Source organism: Phocoena sinus, chromosome 12, assembly GCF_008692025.1.
Source record: "Phocoena sinus isolate mPhoSin1 chromosome 12, mPhoSin1.pri, whole genome shotgun sequence".
Lineage (NCBI taxonomy): Eukaryota > Metazoa > Chordata > Mammalia > Artiodactyla > Phocoenidae > Phocoena > Phocoena sinus.
In genome coordinates this window covers 33,562,502-33,584,578 of record NC_045774.1, presented here as the reverse complement: position 1 = coordinate 33,584,578, position 22,077 = coordinate 33,562,502, and the positions used below count along the sequence as shown (strand labels likewise).

The following is a 22,077-nucleotide window of genomic DNA, read 5'->3' as shown; positions in this document are numbered from 1 at the left end:
CTAATATTAAATGTTTGGTAGTTTAGATTAAATACAGTAGGAGCAACTCTGGGAAGCTAGAAGGTACAGTGAGATGTCTAAACAATGAGAGGATGATATTTGAGAAGGAGATAAAGACTCATTACTGAGACTTTAGAAAGTAAAAGGGGTGTTAGGAAGTGCTGATTTTTAGTTAAGGAATTATGTCATAACCATATACTGGAATATAAAAAAATAGTAAACATATTGCAATATAAAGATAGTAAGTTCGGGGTTCCCTGTTGGCACAGTCGTTAAGAGTCCGCCTGCCGATGCAGGGGACACTGGTTCGTGCCCCGGTCCAGGAAGATCCCACATGCCGCGGAATGGCTAAGCCCGTGAGCCATGGCCGCTGAGCCTGCGCGTCCGGAGCCTGTGATCCGCAATGGGAGAGACCGCAACAGTGAGAAGCCTGCGTACCACAAAAAAAAAAAAAGATAGTAAGTTGATGAGAAAGAATACAAAGTGACATCAGTCATGTTGCCTCAGAAAAATAATGTCCTAAAATCTTTCTGTATATTTTGCACATTTGGCCTCCATCTGTGATAGAGAAAAGGTGATGAGCAGAAGCTGCTATCTGCCCCATAGAATATTTTTGACTCAGGAGCTGAAAGTGACAGCTTAAGTTATAGAAAATTGGTGGAGATACAATTAGATAAGTAAAAGTCATTTTTTTCTTTCAGAAGTTAGAGTATATAAACTAAGAAACAGAAGTTTGTGAAGTCTAAAGATCTAAACCTTAGAGGAGAGCTAAACAGAAACTGTTGACTTAGAGTGAAAAATAAAAAAGATAAAGAATGAACATGTTTTAGGATTACTGATGTTCTTTGTTTTCTCTCAGTCAGTTCCCAGTTTCCAGAGATGGAAGACAGATGTATTAAATAGTACGCAAAACAATGGCAAAAGCAAAAACCCACCACCAGCAGCCCTCCTCCAAACAACAACAATAACAACTCAATGTATTTATGAAGAAAAACACTTGAGAAGGAGGGCAAAATTGAAACTAATCAATAAACATTTATTGATGTTTATTAAACAAGGAATCATTTAGCAAAAGGTTTATGATATTTATACAATTCTTGAAGTATTTTTAGAGGGAATGTATCCTTAGGAGAAAAATAATAAACTCTTTGGTATTGGGCTTAGGGGATACTTTCCAAATTTGGAAAATAGCAAGAGCTGTTTTCTGAAAAGCTGCTATCATATATAATAATAATAATAATAATAATGTTAAAAAGCCTTTTGATATGTGAAAAGTTCAGTTTATTAAACGTGATTCCAAGATTCCACTGACATTGACTAATGACAATGCTCCCTTGAGTGCTGAATAGCAGAACTATTTTCCGGGTGCTTTGCTAGGCACCAGAGACCCTCAGGTGACAGTCCCAGTACTTGTTATTAAGCTTCTTATAATATAATGAGAAAAAGACAAGGAAACAAGAAAGTACATTACCATGTACTTTGGAGAGGTATGCTTGGTATGAAATATTGATGAAAAAGCTCTAATGTCTCCAATTCTCAGAATTGGATGCTCAATTTGTAAGAGCAGAGACCTTACCTGTTTTGTTCAACATTAAATTTCCAGTTCCTAGACTAGTGATTGGCCTAGAAGAGTACTCAGAAATTTTTAAAAGAATGAAAAATTAAATCTACCTTGGGGAGTTAGGCTAGATTTCACAATGGAGGTAATGATTCTTTAGAAAAGGCAGGCAAACAACATACCAGTATGCCCAATGGCACAGAAGCAGGCTGATTGGTCAACAGCCAGTAGTGGCTGTCAACCTTGTAGGAAGAAATGAAGTCTCTGAAGTCTGAAGAGCCTGGAGAGGCAGGCAGCAGTCATTGCATTAGATGGATCAGAAATGTAGAGGATTTGATATGGATGTTTGCTGAGATAATGGAAGCAAAACGAAGATGGAGAAAAATGGAAGATTGAGAAAAATGGAGACTTTGGAAGAAAAAGAAATTCTCTTCTTGAAGGAAATGAGTTTCAACACTTTAAAAAATCTGGTTTAGACAGGTTTGAATGGGTACCTCAATCAGGGCAGAGACATTTCTGAGGCTTGGAGGTGCTAGGAGAGTTTTTGGAGGTGAGGTCTGAGATGCCTATGGACATGGGGAGGCAGGCCAGGGTAAATAGCTCCTAGGGCTTGGGCTACTCTATATCATAGTATAAGTAAGTTACTGTTCAAGAATTCTCCTCCATTATCACCCAGTCTTTAGGAGGAGTCATGTCCAAAGTTATAAACTGGTCCTGGTTGACTGTAGAATATTAGGGATACCATCAGGGATATCTGGAGGACACTGCAATAAAGCCATTGATACCTAATTTGGTTACAGTTTAATAAGACACTTAGCACATTTCTTGGGCATAGAAGTCGTGCATAAATATTAGTTGCCTTTGTCTCTTCTGCCCTATATCACTGAGTACTTCAGTCATCACAAGTATTTATTTGTCTCTCACTGCTCTGTATCATTGAACCTCTCATTTAGTGTTTGATCTTTTTCTTTTCTTTTGTATAGACAATTTTTATTTCTGTTTTCCCTGTACCTTAAAATGTTTACCCACATTCTCTCCAATAACCATGTTAATCAACTCCATTAGAAATCAGAGGATTATTTCTATCAGGATACGTAACATCAACTTAACCCTATGTGTTTATTTCCAGTGCTTGAAATTGTTTTTCCTTTAGTTTCACAAAATCATGGCCAACCCTTAAGCCTCATCACAGGCCCTACCTACTCCATGAAGATACCCTCAGCCCTACTGAGTTTGTTTGGATTCAGTCTACTATTTCCTTTAGATAAGTCCCACTCATTAGACCTTAATGATTTTGTGTGTTACCTACAGCATCACAAATAGATTGTAAACTCCTCGCCTGTCCAGACTTGATGTGTATTTGAATCCCACGTAGTCCAAATTCCAAGGTAAGAACATAGCAGATGTTCATTAAGTGCTTGTGCTTACTGACTTAAAGAAAGGTTTTGTGTGGGTGGAGGAAGGATTCTTGAACCTCTGGACAATACAACACTTGGATCTTTCCTAACAGGGAGTGGTTAGCAGAGTATTTAGTGTTGGCAAGTGCCTCTTCCACTTCTCTTCCTTGTCAGACATCTTTATGACCTGCCTTTTGTCATTCTACTATTTTCCTTCTGCCATCAATGATTTGCTTGGCTCTGCATCTATGAGATATTTATAATTATAAAATGACATGAGGTAAACATGGAAAGAATTTGTTGAATTCATCACTGAATAAGAGATGTTGCTCATCACGGGGTAATGTGATATGGCAATCCCCTAATCACTGGAATGTTCTGTGTATATTATTGAACACAACAAAAATGGAACGGTTACACCATGCACACATGACTTTACAAATTTATTCTCAGAATCGGTGAAGCAGTAACCATAAATAGCTGCTTGTATTTTGCTCTGTTATATATAAATGTAACAACTAATTATAGACCTATCTCCAGTGTTTCTGGGTTAGTCAACCAGTTATTAGATACATACAGATTTTGCTGTTATATAAATAAAAAATGGAATAGCGCTTGGTTGAGCTTTTCTTTTTATGCTCTATAAAGATAAAAAAAATCAAGAACATTAGGACATTTATGAAGATATTAATATTGCACAAAAAAATCAGTATAGTAAATTGGACTGCTGATATAAAATTGTTATCCCTCTCAATATCCTTATTACAGAGCTTTTTTTTTTTAACATCTTTATTGGAGTATAATTGCTTTACAATGGTGTGTTAGTTTCTGCTTTATAACAAAGTGAATCAGTTATACATATACATATGTTCCCATATCTCTTGCCTCTTGCGTCTCCCTCCCTCCCACCCTCCCTATCCCACCCCTCTAGGTGGTCACAAACCACCCAGCTGATCTCCCTGTGCTATTCGGCTGCTTCCCACTAGCTATTTTACGTTTGGTAGTGTATATATGTCCATGCCACTCTCTCACTTTGTCCCAGCTTACCCTTCCCCCTCCCCATATCCTCAGGTCCATTCTCTAGTAGGTCTGTGTCTTTATTCACGTCTTACCCCTAGGTTCTTCATGACATTTTTTTTTCTTAGATTCCATATATATGTGTTAGCATATGGTATTTGTCTTTCTCTTTCTGACTTACTTCACTCTGTATGACAGACTCTAGGTCTACCCACCTCACTACAAATAACTCAATTTCGTTTCTTTTTATGGCTGAGTAATATTCCATTGTATATATGTGCAACATCTTCTTTATCCGTTCATAAAAATATGGAACGCTTCACGAATTTGTGTGTCATCCTTGTGCAGGGACCATGCTAATCTTCTCTGTATCGTTCCAGTTTTAGTATATGTGCTGCCGAAGTGAGCACTACAGAACTTTTTGAATAATAGTTTTCTAAGTTATCCTAAGTAGCAAATGAGAATCATGTACACAATTAATTGGAAATTTGATAAACTGAATTATGGTAGTAGTTTTCTAATGAGTAACTGATAGGAAAGGCAAGATGATTATATTTTCTGCATTTGTTCTTCAGACAGAGCTGTGCTTTTACTTCTACTGACCATAACAAAAGTTTTCTCCCCGAGTTGTGACAGGGAAGGAGAAACAGTCATTTTTTCTCTAAGAATATCTGTGATTGTTATTCCCATGAGAAATTGCCTAAGGGTCCTCTTCTCCAGTTATAAGCTTTCTCAAAGACAAAAAGCAGTCTCTCGAAAGCCATGGAGAGTTGTGAGCAAATGAAGCCTTTCCCATGGGCATTGCTACAGCACTTCAGGTCTAATGCCTCAGCTATGCTCCCTCAATACCTTTCAACTGATTCTTGTCTTGAAATTGAATAGTGTTAGAAATTAATACTAGAAAGACTGTTTGGAAATACTTGGTGAGATCAATTTAAGAGTGACCAGTTATAGGGCTTCCCTGGTGGCGCAGTGGTTGAGAATCTGTCTGCCAATGCAGGGGACACGGGTTCGAGCCCTGGTCTGGGAGGATCCCACATGCCATGGAGCAACTGGGCCCGTGCATCTGGAGCCTGTGCTCTGGAGCCTGTGCTCCGCAAAAAGAGAGGCCATGACAGTGAGAGGCCCGCACAAAAAAAAAAAAAAAAAAAAAAAAAAGTGACCAGTTATATGCTTCCTAAATGTTATCTAAAGTTGATTAAATATGATAAGATGAGGCAGAACTCTAAAAGGAAAAAGATTCAGTATGATAGTCATGTAGTACTGGTTTTGATTGTTGGTTTTTTGCAATGGCAAATGGGATGTTGTGAGGTTTATGTCTAGACTTTTTTGTGGTGCACTTACACATGCTTTGTAACTGTTAATACTTAAGTCTTCAATAGTTATGGATTGGTCCTTCTTTTTAATGTATAATCACATTGCCTTGTTAATAGCCGACTTCCTGTTTATGGATTCAAAGTGGCCAGAAAAGAGACTTTTTGAAAGGAGGATCACAGTCTGTGAGAAATACATTGGTGCTGATATGGTTCATGTACTTATGTTTTCAATTTCCCATTCTCTGGGAGCCCTTGTAATCTTTTACTGTGGTGACTGTTTCCACTACCATTGAGAAGCTCCTGCAGTACTCCGAGTGCACATCCCTCATGTCAACCTTTAGAATATTAATTCAAACTTCTTTTTCTCACTCATCTCTGAACACAGCCACAGACTACTTTACAAGATCACAGAGTTGGTGAAATTTTCTTCATTATTTCAGCACAAGTGACTAACAATGTATAATTATATTTCTCAATGATTACTGCATTTTAACTTCAGCTTCATATAGTCCTTTTCACTAAGGTTAGAAAAAAGAGAGGTAATCAAATATATGAATTATTATTTTTTTTAATGTACCTTTGGCAGCCATGGAGGTGGGCTGTTTGAATCTTCCTCCAAGAAAGTATCAATACATTTTGTTCAACTGTAGTTAATACAGTGATCTCATAATCTACAGCTGGAAGAATTGCAGTCTCTATCTTAGCCTTTGAGACAATCCATGCTGTTCCCAGCCAACCCATAGTCATGACTGAGCCCGCTACAGGTGCTGGTCCTGGCATATCTGTTCAATACAGAGAGAACTCTACTATGAGACAGTCTTTACTTCAGAGCTCCCAATTGGTTGGCTGAGATTTTGTTAAACCTATGTCACTGTTAGAATATCTCCTTGTCCAATCTTTCTTATAGCTTCCTTTTCCTTTCATAAGTGTCAGATTTTCACTATCATGACCTCAAGTCTTTCTCTGCAAGATTCTGCTTCCTCCAACTTTTACCTTTTATTGGCATTATAGCTCAACAAAGCCTTTTATTTCAGAGGTGACTTCCCAGGGCACTTAACTGACATAATATTTTAACTGCTTTGTTTAATGCTTTAAAAATTCACCATAGTTTATAATCTAATTACTCTTTTACTCCTTAAGTTCCCTATGAAGCAGAGCTTGAGACAAGAACTTATGTCCAGACAGCTTATTTCACTAAATTATTCTAGGGAACAAGGATGGGGCAGTTGACGGAGTGAAACAGATAATCCAAAGGTAGTTAGGATGACCACTGAGAGCTACTGGGACTAAGTTCCACTGAAGACCAGTGGGGAGGCTGCAGAATTGTCTCCTGGAGAAATGGAAAAGTGGAGTAATTTTCATCATCCCCAGTCTCTCACTGGTCAAGGGATGCCCTTGGGGTGTTAACTCCCTTACATTACCAGATTTGCCTGTGTATCAGAATGGCTGAATAGACTCCTACTGAAAATTCCAACTGTGGGATAGAGAATCATCCTCTTGCTAGAAAGTGAGAGAGATGAGGATGAGCTGAAGTAAGATGCAGGTGTCAACCTCTGCACAGCTCGTAGCTGCAACAACAGCTGCAATAAAAAGTTGGGTCTAGTGGATGGGATGTGTGGAAGGATGTGTTGGATGTAAACCCTCTAGGAGCTCCATTTCCTATCAAGTTAGGTTAAATTTCTTTCATCTTAAGGGCTTCCGGCAATTTTTCATCATTTAGCATCTATTTATTAAGGAAATTCTAAAATCAACAAAATTATAATGGATGGTGTAATAGAACCCCATGGATCCAGCTTTAAAAACTAGGGATTCAATGCAATCCCTATCAAATTACCAGTGGCATTTTTTATAGAATGAGAACAAAAAATCTTAAAATTTGTATGGAGACAAAAAAGACCCTGAATAGCCAAAGCAGTTTTGAGGGACAAAAACAGAGCTGGAGGAACCAGACTCTCTGACTTCAGACTATACTACAAAGCTACAGTAATCAAGACAATATGGGGGCTTCCCTGGTGGCGCAGTGGTTGAGAGTCCGCCTGCCAATGCAGGGGACACGGGTTCGTGCCCTGGTCTGGGAGGATCCCACATGCCACGGAGTGGCTGGGCCCGTGAGCCATGGCCGCTGAGACTGTGCGTCCGGAGCCTGTGCTCCGCAACGGGAGAGGCCACAATGGTGAGAGGCCTGTGTACCACAAAAAAAAAAAAAAAAAAAGACAATATGGTACTGGCACCAAAACAGAAATATAGATCAATGGAACAAGATTGAAAGCCCAGAGATAAACCCACACACCTGTGGTCAACTAATCTATGACAAAGGAGGCGAGGATATATAATGGAAAAAGGACAGTCTCTTCATTAAGTAGTGCTGGGAAAACTGTACAGCTACATGTAAAAGAATGAAATTAGAACACTCCCTAACACCATACACAAAAATAAACTCAAAATGCATTAGAGACCTAAATGTAAGGCTGGGCACTATAAAACTCTTAGAGGAAATCATAGGAAGTTAACCCTTTGACATAAATCACAGCAAGATCTTTTTTGATCCACCTCCTAGAGTAATGGAAATAAAAACAAAAATAAGCAAATGGGACCTAATGACACTTAAAAGCTTTTGCACAGCAAAGGAAACCATAAACAAGACAAAAAGACAACCCTCAGAATGGGAGAAAATATTTGCAAACGAATCAATGGACAAAGAATTCATCTCCAAAATATATAAACAGCTCATGCAGCTCAATATTAAAAAAACAAACAACCCAATCCAAAAATGGGCAGAAGAAGACCTAAATAGACATTTCTCCAAAGAAGACATACACATGGCCAAGAAGCACATGAAAAGCTGCTCAACATCAGTAATTATTAGGGAAATGCAAATCAAAACTACAATGAGGTATCACCTCACACCAGTTAGAATGGGCATCATCAGAAAATCTACAAACAACAAATGCTGGAGAGGGTGTGGAGAAAAGGGAACCCTCTTGCACTGTTGGTGGAAATGTAAAGTGATACAGCCACTATGGAGAACAGTATGGAGCTTCCTCAAAAAACTAAAAATAGAATTACCATATGACCCAGCAATCCCACTACTGGGCATATACCCAGAGAAAACCATAATTCAGAAAGACACATGAACCCCAGTGTTCATTGCAGCACTATTTACAATAGCCAGGACATGGAAGCAACCTAAATGCCCATCGACAGACGAATGGATAAAGAAGATGTGGTACATATAAACAATGCAATATTACTCAGCCACAAAAAGGAATGAAATTGGGTCATTTGTAGAGACGTGGATGGATCTAGAGACTGTCATACAGAGTGAGGTAAGTCAGAAAGAAAAAAACAAATATCATATATTTAAGCATACATGTGGAACCTAGAAGAATGCTACAGATGAACTGGTTTGCAGGGCAGAAATTGAGACACAGTTGTAGAGGACAAACGTATGGACACCACAGGGGGAAAGCAGCGGCAGGTGGGGGTGGTGGTGGGATGAATTGGGAGATTGGGATTGACATGTATACACTGATGTGTATAAAATGGATGACTAATAAGAACTTGCTCTATAAAAAAATAAATAAAATTCAAAAAATATCCCTACTGATATTCTGCTACTCTTATTTCATCAATACCTTCTCTCTTTTTTCTTTGTGTATTTTAAAACAAAGTCAAGGTAACATATTAATTTTTATCCACAATAACTTCAGTATATATCTATATGAAATAAGAATTTTTAAACCTAATCATAATACCATTGTTATACTTAGCAAAATAAACTCAGTTGAATACCCAGTCCACGTTCATTTTTACCTGACATTTTCCAAATGTGTTTTATAATTGGTTTATCTGAATTACAATCTTAACACTGCATTTGGTTGAATGTCCCTTAAGTTAAAAATAATCTGTTATATTTGTCTTTTTAAAACTCATATATATATACGCACACACACACAATATTTGTTGAAGTAACTGGATGTTATGTCCCGTGGAATTCCCCATACTTTGCCTTTGACTGATGATAACTTCATGGCATTCTATAATACTCCTCCACACCAGAGTTCTTAACCTGAGGGTCTCAGATCTATAGAATTCAGGGATTCTATGACATGGGTTAGGAAAAAGACATCTTTATATTCCCTAATGTTTAACAGAAATTTAGCATTTCTTTCATGTTGAATATGGGCAGCAAACCACAGAAGTATTTAGCACTACTATATAGATTTTTATTTCTATTTGTTATAAATAGAACTTTTTATGTCCATATTATATTACAGTTGTTATAGAAACCTTGAAATATTATTTTCCTTCATGATTACTTTAAATTTTACTGTAGTTATTAGATACTCCACTAGACTCCAATTAATCACAGTCTTCTTGTCCACAAAACTGGCTGGCCAACTAAGGGTCAAACCTGGGGCTAGTAATTATTCAGTGATGACATAGTGACCTTAAAAAACCACATGAGAATTCTCAGTTCTCACTCTGTGTTACAAAAATACAGTAGCCTTTTGTAACACGAATGAGTGCAAAAGCTATAATTAAAGAGCGAGCAAGTTTAAAACATTTTATCATTGAGGTAAATACAGTATTTGCTATTTAATGTAATTTATTATGACTACAAGCAGATTAGGTAGTGGATTTTTCACTGGTTCTAAATTCTGTGAGTAACAAAGATACTTCTTTTGGTTTTCTTTTTTCTTCTCCCTTTGAACACTGTACTATGAAATGAAAACATTCCCATGCTGAGAAAATGGTAGTGAAACTTGATTACAGGGAGGCTGTTTACATATGTGAAAGATTTTTAGAAGTGTTTGTTTTGAAGTGGGTTCTAATGTATTTCTTTTGACAAATCTAAGTCAGTTAAAAATCATTGCTTCACTTGGAGATGAAGAAAATAAAGAGCAGCAAAAGATAATACCTTTGTTAGAGATAATTCCTTTTTACTATTTTATTTGAAGATTTATAAAAGTTCTTAATTTGTTGAGAATCATTCATCAAATTACAGGTGACATGAAAACGTTAGGGATTCATGTTTCGTTTAAGTCTTTCCTACCATGTAATTGTTAGGTGAGTAATACTGGATGAACTAGGAGTACTGCTAATGTTTGACAAATGCTACTAATGGTACGCTGTATAAGTATGACATATTACGTTGTGTAGTTTTTGAAAGACCATCATAAATATTTTAAATGTTACTTACAATTTAGATTTTTAAGAAGTTATAATTTATTACTATATTGTCAATATTTAATATTATACTAATGAGTTATTTGCAATATTACAAGATTTGGAATCCAAATAATTAACAAAACACTTCCCATTTTAATAAACATCAATTGTTATTAAAATAATATCTGGAAGAAATAATTCAATTTGTTTATAAGATAAGGAATGCTTTCTCCCCACACACATTTTCAAAGTCATTCATTTATTGTTGAGACACTTGGATTTATGTGGTGACAGCAGTGGTTCTGAAATGTTAACCTGTATCAGAATCTCTTGAAGGCCTTTAAAACTCAGATTGCACGGCCCCAGAGCTTCTGATTCAATAAGTCTAGAGTTGGATTCAGGATTGTTCCTAAGACGTTCTTGGGTGGCATTGAAACTGATGGCCCAGGGACCACACTTTAAGAACCTCTACTATGAAATATGATATGAATTTATTCAGTTATCAATTCAACCATTCTATAAAAATTTGAGTACTATGTGGTAAAATCTGGGAATAAAAAGGTAGAGAAGTTACATTTTCTTTACTGGAGGGAATTATCCTGAGGTATCCATGTTCACTTCATATTGCAAAATAATTGTCAGTGTTTAGTTTCTACTTGCAATTTCATGTTTCCACATTATGGTTACATCACTCAATGTTTTTTCTATAGGGAATGAATCAGTATTTTCTTTAACAGCTTAAGACAATTTGACCTAAAATAAAATGTGGTAGATCAAACTTAAAGCCACCTCAGTAAATCTGAAAAGCAAGGTAGCCTTGAAGATCTTATACATAGTAGATTGAGATACTAAGTTCACTAGGGCTGCCATAAAAAATATCACAACTTAATCAACAAAAATTATTTCTCACAGTTCTGAAGACTGGAAGTCCAAGATCAAGGTGTTAGAAAGGTTGGTTTCTTGTGAGTCCTCTCTTCTTGCCCTGCAGATGGCCTTCTTCACACCGCATCCTCACATGGCCTTTTCTCAGTACCTGATCATTCCTGGTTCTTATAAAGACACCAGTCATATTGGATTAGGGTACCACCCTCTAAGCCTCGTTTCAACAAAACCACTTTTTTGAAGGCCTGTCCCCTAATATGGTTACATTCTGGGGTACTGGGGATTGGGAATTCAAAATATGAATTTTAGGTGGACACATTTCATCCCATTAAAGACACTCACAGTTGTTACAAGAAAACATACCTTTGAAGATACAACTTTAAAATTGTTCTCCCTGAGTTTGTATCTAAAACATCATCTTTTCTTTTCCCTACAATCAGCCCCTCTATAACCAAATACTAAGAGGCTTCATTTCCAGGACTATAGTGGGAGCAAAAGGAATAAAGAAAGCTTATTTTGTCTTCAATTTTGAAGGTTATTTTTACATGTTTATTTGTAACTTTGTCTATTTGCAAATTATGATGCATAATCTTTAAGAAACAATATTTTGGCAGAAGGTCAGTTTCCTAGAAGAATTCAAAGAGTCTATTTAATCTATAATGAAGTTGAACTAATGTATAACTCAAACATAAACTAATTCCAATTTGGACTAAATATAATTTAGATTTTCTTGATGCAAGTGGTAAAATGAGGACAATTTTAATCACAGCAGCAAGCAGGTTCTTCCTTGATCTTTAGCAGCAACTTCCATCCATTCTTCAACAAACATTTACTGGACTTTGTGTTCAAGGTACTTTCTGAGAGCTTAAAAGACAGGACTGAGTAAGAAAGACAAATCTGTACTTCAGTGGAGCTTGTGGTCTAGGAGGCAACTGAAAAGTGAAAGTGCAATAGCAGAAGGAAATCAAGCTATCCACAGGAATACTGGAGAGAACTGTTTTGGAGACCAAGTGGTCTTATCAGGAAACAATTTTACCCCAAATGACTAAATAGAAGGTTCTTCTAAAAAGAACTGCTTAGCCAGGTGTGGGCAAGGTTGAAGAAACAGACAAGGTATATTGAGATTCTCAGAGTCTAGCCATTACCATCCCTAGGTCTAAAGGGTCCAAGTAAGGAATTCCTGGTACTGGATGGAGCCCAGCAAGTAGAGAAATCAGGTAGATGGGTCCTGGTAGAATGATAGGAAGTCACCAAGTACTTATGAACACAAAACAACAAAAACTACAAATAGTTTTTAAAATATTTTCACATCATTTATCAAAATAAATGGAGCACTTGTAAATAAGAACTCCACTATCTGATCACTTTACACCCATCTCTGCATAGATTCTTGGCTTTCTAAAATGCAGTATATTATGACTAACGAGAAAATTCATCTTTTAAGTAGTTTCTAAAACTTCATCCCCTCAGACAAATATTTCTAGGTTTAATCTACGTGAACATACAAACTTTGTAACTCATTATTTCCTTGGTGTATCATTTGCACAAAATATACATCACTACTGAAAATAATTACCTTTTAAAATTTCTAGATTTAAATCTATTCATTAGTTGCCTATCATCTGTCTCTTATATATTTGTAGTAATTAAAATTTTTTTATATTGCTAAACTTTAAGTTGAAAAAGTTCTGGTATCCTGGGAAGAATCATTCAGTGAGTAATCCCATAGGCTTGAAGTTGGATTCCGTGGATTTCAGCCTTGGCTCTCTGTTTGCCAGCTGTTTACCTTGACCAGGTTATTGAACTTCTATAAACCTTAGCTTCTTAATTTGTAAATAAGGAATAATAACCTCCAAGAATTATTATGAGGAATATATGAGAATGTATTCCTGAGTAAGCAGCAATTTAAAAATTTAAATTATTATTGTTATTAGTACAAACAGCTCGAATTATAAACATTTAAAATATCTATTAAAAGATTTAAGCGTTTATAAGTATCAAACCTCTTGATATTTATGTAATTTAATATTGTCAATCATGATACAATATACATTCTCATACTTTAAGATATGACATAGTTACATAATTTAATGTATGACATTCCTAAGAATAACAGTAAATTAAATATTTTAAAGATTTGATATTTATCTTTTGTAATTATTGATTTTTTAAAGTAATTTATTATTGACTTTTGAGAAATAAGGTTTTAATATTAAGAAGTTAATCTCTTTATCAAAACACACAATAAGTTAAAAATTTGGGTGAGATTTTGGAGAAAAAAATTCCTAAATGTTAGGATTTGCCTCTAGTCAAATTCTAAAATATTTTAACATATTAACATCTCCATCTGCTCTTTCCATCACTAGTGAAGCAGGTGGTATATGTAATCTCCAAGGTAAAGCAAAAATCATGTGGGCTTTCAACAACTCTAATGTAAGTTTAAAAGAAATTATTACTATTTCCATTTGTGGAAATATTTTAAAAATATAAGATAAGTAATTAAAGTAACTGATATTTATTTTATCTTTTATCACATAACAATGACAGAGGATTAAAGCCGTTTGTGCCTAATGCCATATTTTAAAAGTAGAACCTCCAGGAAAAGAAATTTCTAGAGATCAGCAATTCATTTCCATAGCTAATATATCTTGTCTATACTATACTATACCACACTATATGATACTGTAGTTTTGTATTTTTTTTGATGTTTCATGTAACTAAAAAAAAAATCCCAGTGAATGTGGTTTAAATATTAAAGAGGATGTATTGGCTTTCATAAATATATAAATCTGGAAGCATGCTGAATTCATTTTGATTTAGCAACTTAAATATATCTTTAAAGACCCGTAGTTTTTCCCTCTTCCTTCCATCGTCAAGTTCACCTTAGAAGGTTCCTCATATTAACAAAATAGCTCCAGCAATTCCAGTCTTTATAAACACACATCCTCCAGAAATAGGAGTGTTTCTTTCTTAGGGTTCTAAGCCAGAGTCCTAAAATTTACTTTTTAAAATTTGGTTTCTGGGACTTCTCTTGTGGTTCTGTGGTTAAGACTCCTCGCTTCCAATGCAGGGGGCACGAGTTCGGTCCCTGGTTGGGGAACGAAGATGCCGCATGCTGCGTGGCACAGCCAAAAAAACCCCCCAAAAAAACAGAAACAACAAAAAAATTAAGTTTCTGCTTGGATTTGCTAAGGTCACATATGTCTGAACCAATCTCTATGCAAGAGAATGGAAATGTGCTGATTGGCTTAGGTCAATCAAATGCTACTGTATCAAATTTAACTTTCCCCAGAACATATGGACTGCATAGTGAAATGGTAGATACCCAAACTGAAATTTAAAAAGCCTTTAGGAAAGATAAAGGAGCCAATAGATGCTGACTAGGTGACCGGCAGATCCACTGCAGGCACTTTGATCAAAGTCATCAAAAAGAATGACAAAAATCATAAAAACTAATCTTGGGGATTTTCTAAATATAACTATACATCTTACATTACTTGTAGAAATAAATAAAAGAACATGTAAAGAACATATCTACAGTTATTACAGTAATCCCTTAACTTTTTTTTTTCTTAAATAGAACCTCTATTCCCAGAAATTTTATTTATTTTTCTATGTAGATTTTGTTGAAGTTTATGGATCTGGAGATCCAGGTGTCTTAAATGACTGTGCCTATGAGTATTGAGTAATGTGTCCCAACCAAGAGCATTGTCAGATATGGGAACTGAACACTTGTTTTGAAAATATACCTCCCAGTAACTTGCTCTCGATGGCATCTGGAAGACACTTGTCATGTGGTTCCATCATGCACAGTTCAGACACTTTTTCATCTGGAAGCATGAGAAATACTGCCTTTATAGATCTGATTAAATAATGAACGGTTTAAAAATGCTACATCAAAGTTGTAGATGGTTTTCTATCTCCCATTTCTCTGATGCTAGCAATAACCAGACCGCTTTTTTTCAGATTGACTTCCAGGACTGACAACTGTGTCCGAAGAGGGAAAAAAGAGTTAACATTCTTTTTTCTGTCTATTTGGTTTTAGCAAATCACTTCAGGTGAGCTGAGGCAAAGCTCCAGTTGGAACAAACTTGAGAACACTAGGCGAATATTGCAGTACAAGTTAAGGATGGTTTGTGTTAAAAGTTGACAGATACTTTAAGTTCTATAGGGACTGAAAAAGGCAATTCTGTTTATAGTTCAAATGAATAAGATATAAGGATTTGCTCCAGATCTTTTAAAGTTTTAGAGCCAAAATTCTTCAGTTTTTTAAAATACATTTTAAACCACATGTAACAACTATACAGAACAAATAAACATGGATTTGTATATGACTGTCTTGGAGGAAAGAATTAGAAGGATTAGGGATATAGGAAACATCATTTAGCATTGAAAAGAGTGCTAGGAAGGACACCTCAATACTATACTATCTTCAGGCTAAAGCATACTTAACATTTTCCAGAAAGGTATGGTTCTAATATTTCTTAAAATCCTCCAGAAAAGCAGGCTCAGCCAACAATCCAATAGTCAAGATACTGTGTACTATATGTTAAATGAATTATTGCCAAGTCAGGCCATTCATTAATTTATTTACATGAAGGAGAAATGACTTATAGGTGGTTTGTGCCTGGTTGGGTGGTAGTGTGAAGCCATGCAGAGATAGACCTATGGACTCTTCTTATAAAATACCCCACAAACCAAGGGTGGCTCCGGCAAAGCAGTTCAGTACTTTGGTTTAAAATGTATCTAGAGAGGCACATTCCACTTGTTCATTTTTCAGAGCAACACAGCATGAAGCAGACACAGTGAAGAGTGAAGTAAATGCAGTATCATTTTGTTCTCTAGTGGTTCTGTAGCTTTATAAGCAACAAGAGAAGCTACCCTTATCCTGAAATAATACTTTCATGAAGGTCACAGACAGCAGAAGCAGCGTGAGGGGGCCCACTCAGAGAGCCGTGGTAGACAGCAAACTTCAGGGAAATGTTGGACTAAGACCTGAAAATTATTTGTGAGCATGTATGAGACAAACAACAAGAGGTGGGCAACTGGGTGGGGATGTTGAGTATTTTTCATAGACAGATGGAATCATAATCCAGTGATATTTGAAGTATTGCTGTTAAGATTATTTCATACTAGTAAGGGATGCAGACAATAGCCTATTTCTTAAATCTGTGATCTTAAAAAACTAAACAAACAATCAAATGAACAAAACAAAGATGATTAATGAATCTTAAGGCAAAGAATGGTATATTTTATTTACACCGTCTATTTTAAGCGTTGTGTCCCTCCTACGTTGTTTCCATGGCAGTTACTTCTAACATCAGTTGTGTAAATGATAGTCAGTTTCTTACTTTAAGTTTAGAGATTAGTTTGATTGCCTGAAATGTGAAGAATTAAATGAATAAAGGAATACTCAGAGTTCTTTTTTTTTATAACGTGGGAGGATAGCATTACATTTGGAAAACTTTAGAAAGTAATTCATCAGATTGCTTAAGGTCAGTAGATTTCAGAAGTGTTCAGTTATGAGAAAGACATGGAATGTCTTTGATAGGTTGGCATAAATGACTACTATTGCCCTCGTTCTGATGTTTTCTGATGATTTTAAGTAGAAATTTTTAGTAGCATAAATTTCAAATATATGAAAGGCTATACAATGGCCTTTCAATATATTCTTTGTTCTGCTTATAATAGAAATGTTAGTTCCAGATATTGAACCAAGAACCTTGTCTGGAACAACAGACATGAAGTAAACTGGATCTTGTTTTCTGTGGAATTGCTAAAGGACACATACATCTTTAATGGTATTATTTTAGAGTATTAAACTGATGTCACGGTTGGACTGGTTCTTCAGGCTCTGCAATTTTTCTTTTCTCACAGTCAGTACCTCCATTAACTTTGCTCTAGATCCGGTTTAACCATAAGGGAAGAAAGAGTAAGGATTGCTCTTTCGGTAGATTGAAGCTCAGCATCATCACCATGACCACCAATCTACCTCTCACCTTTTCATTTCTGAAAACTAGGATTCTGCTTGCTCCTGTTAGTAGGATGCATGGATTAATTAATATTAAAAGAACTCGTTATTGTTTATGGATGCAAACGTATTCTTTCAAATTCACTATCTCAGTAACACCACTAACATGGATATCCATGTAAGAAAGTTTGGAATTGTCCTTAACTCTACCCTCTACCTCTTATCTTTCATTTAGTTGTTCATCAAGTTTCTATGCTTTTTACTGCAAAAGTGGGTCTCAACTATTCATCCCAACTCCTTTTTTTGTAATCATAGAATTTCATCATCTGTTGTCTGGTCATTTGGTATTACCTCTTATAGAGTTTTGTTGCTTTTGGGTTTCCATTTATAATTTATCTTTCAAACCATTCCCAGAAAAGTTGGAGTTAACATGTGAAGTGGCAAAGATTCTTGACCCAGCTGTCAGACCACCTGAGTTAAAATTCTATCTATGCCTTGGCAGTCTGACCTTGGATAAGTTGCTTATCCACTCTGTGCCTCACTTTCCTGTTCTATAAATCGGGGGAGGGGGAAGAAGAAGAACAAGAAGAAGAAGAAAAAGGGAAAAAATTGAAATGGAGAAGAATGTTGAGAGTTCATGTTAGATGCTCTTTCTTGTTTTAATAAACTACAAGAGGAAATTAACTGGAGATAAAGGGGCAAGAAAACTTTAAGCTTGAAGTGGAAAAGAGACTTGGAAAACCTGATGAGACTAGTGTAGATAGATAATTAGTGATGAGTCAAAGTACTGGCATTCTTCAATCAATAAACAATTAAACCTATTATGTTTCATGTCCTATATTGAGCAGGACTGAGACCATTATATCTGACAAGTAATACAAATCTATAACCTTATGTCAGTCTTTTTATTCTAATTTTTTGACCAAGCTACCTCAAAATGCATATAAACAATACCATCAATCTAAAATATAAAAATACTCATAAACAAAGACAAAATTAAGTTAAAAAATTTTTGTGAAAGTAAATATTCCGCTATAACATATAGCTTCTATCAGTGTCAGAATCTATTATTTTGCTATTTTGTTGTCCAGTAAAGGGAAAAGTACCTCTGGCAATATCACTTTCTTTATTATCTCTGCTGATGTTATCCAGAAAGCAGAATATTTACTACTTGTACTAAAGCAGAAAAAAATGTCTGCTGAGGTCTTCTCAGATGTTTACAATATATTCTAAAGTCTAATTTTGCAGCTAGAGACTTCTGACCCAATTTCACAATCCTAAGAAATTTTATGCCTATGGCAACCATCTTAATCTAATGCATCAGGCTTTAAATTCAATCACAATCTTATATTCTTCTTTCATATGAGTTTTCTTTAGCACCTTATCAGTTTTCTCCAAAAAAAGCAATATTATATGTCAAAATTACAATATACTTTTGGACCTTGTGAGAAGTTTATTATGCAATTATAAACAATGTCCATAACAGCTAAGAGGGTGGATTTAGCATCTGACAGACCTGAAATAGAATTATTTTCCTGGTACTTATTAGCTGTGACTTCAGATAAGCTATTTAAACTCACTGTATTTTAGTTTCCTCTCCAAAAATGGGAAAAATGGAGTAATGTAAGAACTAAATAAATTAACAGATAGAAAGCTCATAAGAGTGCCTGGCAATGATAAGAACTTGGTAAATGTTAACAATTTATATTGAATATTTGCCTTTCTTCTTGTTTGTCTATCATACAGACCATCTTCCTATACATAGGGAATTCCCCATCTAAAACCCCTTGGGAAGAGGGAGAGTCAACTGTCTTATATAGAAGTTTAAATGGCAAGTATTTATGATGCTTGCATATCTAGCCTCCTTTGTACTTAGGCTTAGAAACCAGATGCATGTAGCCAACATTTTAAATTATGAGATAATGATGCAAAGAAATATACACAGAAGTAAATCTATTCTGTAGAAGACCAAGACAACTGTAGCAGCAACGGCCACCTTCCAGGGCAGTAGCAGGGGTCCTGCCTGACAGTGACTTCCAGAATTGTCAGTGGTGTTTCTTGTGGCTTTGAAGGTTCAGCAGTGACAATAGCGGCACAAGAAGTGGCCAGTTTCTGGGGTATGATTTGGCTGCTGCTCTGGTTGTGTGGCCTCTGAGTCTGTTCTCCAGCCCCCTTGGCATTTCTTTCAAAACATTCTTTTATCTTGAATCAGCCAGTGTCAGTGTTTGCTGCTTTCAGTGAAGATCCCTCATATAAAATTAGGACCAGAAATGTTTGCAGTCAACAAGCTTAAGGGAAAATAGGGGGTGGGGTGGGAAAAGAGCACATGAACACATGCACGTTGAAACGTCTGAGATTTGTTAACTGGCCTAAAGGCAGAAAAATTCTAGCAAATATTAAAGGGTAGAACTCTAGTGGCCAATGGCATGTGGTACCTGAACCACTAATTAAATTATCCCTTGGGGTTATGTACTATAAAATAACAATTCAAAGCAAGGCCGTGAGGCACCAGTGGCTATTACAGTGAAGTATGAAGGGCAATTCAATGAGTATGAGAGATTTTTTTTCCTAAATGCATAGACATCTTAAAAAAAGTGAATGGCTTGCTCATTTTCAAAATTCTTGACTTAAGGCACAGTCTGTTAATAAGAGAATCTTTATGTCTGTATTAAAAGAAAAAAGAAACCCTATAATCTTTTGTTGCACAGAGCTAATATATTGAAAACTAAACAAAAGCTTGTTTCTGTGCATTGCTGAATTACATTGGGTGAATTCATTGTTCCACTGACTTTCTTGGATGAAAGTTAGAGCACTGTTTGAAAAAAAATGTGCCCGTGAACATTGGAATTGAGATGTTTGGAAAATTCAGAGAAGCCTGGGCCTTCACTGCTTTCTGAGCCTCCTTTGCCTGCAGAAAGCTACCATTCCTCTGTTTTGATGTGGTTGCCCCTCTCTTGCTTGTCTCACCTAAGAGATGAATGAAGGAATTGCCAGCAGGAAGCCAGTTCTACTCATTTCCCTATCCCAATAGTTCCCTCATCTTTAAACCAATCAGAAAAGTTAGATCCCAGCATGCTTTGGGGCACAATTACAAACTCAGATCTTACAAAGCTTTGTGCATACATGCATGCACACACATATACACACAAACACATAAAGAGTTGTGAGAACTTGCAAATTTGTGTAGTAAAAATCTAATGAACATATGTGGGACTGTTTTCTGAGGGTCTAGATTAGAAGTGACCTGTAGACAAAATCTGCTCAACTAACTGTGTTTATAAAGAAAATTTTATTGGAACACAACTTTGCTTTTTCAATTACATATTGTTTATGGCTGCTTGATCATTACAATAGCAGAGTTTAATTGTCGTGATGGAGACTGTCCCACCTGAAAAGCCAAAAATCTTTACTATCTAGACCTTTCCAGAAAAAGTCTGCTGACCCCCTGTTTAAGCCAAGAGAAGAGAACAAAGCTTTGAATCAGCCTGGACTTATTGATTTGGGTTGGCCACACTGGCAATTCTGGAGCCAACGTGCTGCTTGAGCTGTTGGAAGTAATCTGAATTTCTAACTTCTATTTTGCATTAGACTCAGTAGTGACAGACTCTACATTATGTTAGGTGCCAGAAATTCCTCCAGTATGATAGAGCAGAAAAAACAGTCTCAGTATTGAAGATGTTGGACATTTTGGAGTGGATTTAGGGTATATGAAGCACTCACTTCCTCCCTAATCTGTCACATCCTCCACCCATGTAAATCTACAGAAGCCTGTAGGAATATTTCATTTTCCGAGGCAAAATGGGGCTGGTTACCATAAAAGGTAGTAGGACTATCTTAGAAATTGTATTGGGCATACACACAGGTGTTGTGGTGGTGCTTTTGTTGTTGTTTTGAAGTGGCTAATTGACCATGGAATTTCTAGCACTGAAAGAGATGGACAATTCTTTAAGGCCCTACTTGATTTATATGTACCAAAAACTCGGTCTGAAGAACAGAGGCCCAACTTGAACTCGTAAGATCTGAGTCTATTTACAGGTTCTCAGTCCCTGGATTAAGGGAGATTAGGTCTGTGGAAGGAGGACCTCTTAGTAACAGCCTAATACACAGAATACCATTAAACAGGATAATTGTGCTCTGTGGAAAGAGAAATTCCCACATGAATCAGGAATGATTGGACCACAGCCTGAATGAACACTGGTTTTAGGGGACTAAGTATGCTGACGAGCCACTGGGAAGAGTTAAGATTTAAGGAAGTTATTGATAAATAGAATTCTGACCTATGCATACCTCCCATTAGGCTCAGATAAATCCATCTGTATTCATTAGGATTGTGTATGCCTGCAAATAATAGAATAGCCCAACTAGTGTGATTTAAATAAGGAAGCATTCATGTTACACTTATCCCAAGAGGTGTGGAGGTAGCAGATGTCAATGAGTTGAATAGTTCTGTGGTGTCAGAGGTTGTGGCTCTGTTTCCCTTTGCCATTCCCTCATGTCAAAGGACAACCCCTGCAGTTCCTACCTCTACATTCATGTTCAAGACAAGGTCAACGTAAGGAAAAAAGGCTAACCTTCTGCCTATTTCCCCTTTTATAAAGCAAATAATTTTCCAAGAAATAACATCAATTTGACTCTGCTAAGAGATCATTTCTAGGATTGTGTAGTATGTGTTCACCCTGACAATAAGAAAATATAGGAAAAACAAGGAAGGTTTGTCATGATACATTCAGTTGGGCTGGGCTCATTGCTCTACTGAATTAAAAT

The 22,077-nt window shown here is 36.2% G+C and overlaps 1 non-coding gene across 1 annotated transcript; it reads right to left on the bottom strand.

Annotated features, from left to right (window-relative positions):
- Positions 1–4,275: 4,275 nt before the first annotated feature.
- Positions 4,276–4,382, bottom strand: LOC116763814. The gene has a single exon (XR_004352629.1). It is a non-coding gene; the product is annotated as a U6 spliceosomal RNA (small nuclear RNA).
- Between the last annotated feature and the right edge of the window lie 17,695 nt (positions 4,383–22,077).